The following is a 655-nucleotide window of genomic DNA, read 5'->3' on the forward strand; positions in this document are numbered from 1 at the left end:
TGTCCTTTACATTGGCGAGGCAGGCAGTTCCTTGCTATTTCTGCCTTTTAAAATCTTTCCCATCTTTCAAGTCCCAGGTCAAATGCCCCTCCTCCACGAAACCTCTACTCCTTACGGCCTGGTTGAGAGCTTTAGTTTAGGGCAGATGTCATCTTTATTCCCTACAGGGTCCCTTGGGGTCAAAGCCTTGACATCCATGTCTACTCTGTCTCTCTGGAGGCTGGCACAATAGAGCCCATTTCGTAGTAGAAGCTCAACACACGCATATTGTCCATGGATTAGAAGTGCTGCCCGGGGTTTGTAAGGTGACACGAAGTCCATAAATGGAGGAGCTAGGGATGCTTAGGGGAGTGCGATTAGCACATTGCTGTTACTTGAAGTTGTTCTAGCCAGTCTACTTCCCATCCCAGTCAGCACTCTCTTGTTTTCTATTTTGGGTCCTATTTCACTAGAATGATTAAACAAAGGGGAAATAATCAAAAACCACATCAGAGTCTTATGGGTCGGAGGAAAAGGCAGAAATGAGTATGCAGGGTGTAGGGGAGGGTGATAAAAATACAGTCAGTGAGTGAGGATACCAGGGACCGGCAGCCCAGACTAGGCTGCAGTGATCGGTGGATGAAAAACAGGATCATATGGCAGAATCTTTGGGGAA

This window comes from Pteropus alecto, unplaced genomic scaffold (genome assembly GCF_000325575.1).
Source record: "Pteropus alecto unplaced genomic scaffold, ASM32557v1 scaffold71, whole genome shotgun sequence".
NCBI lineage: Eukaryota > Metazoa > Chordata > Mammalia > Chiroptera > Pteropodidae > Pteropus > Pteropus alecto.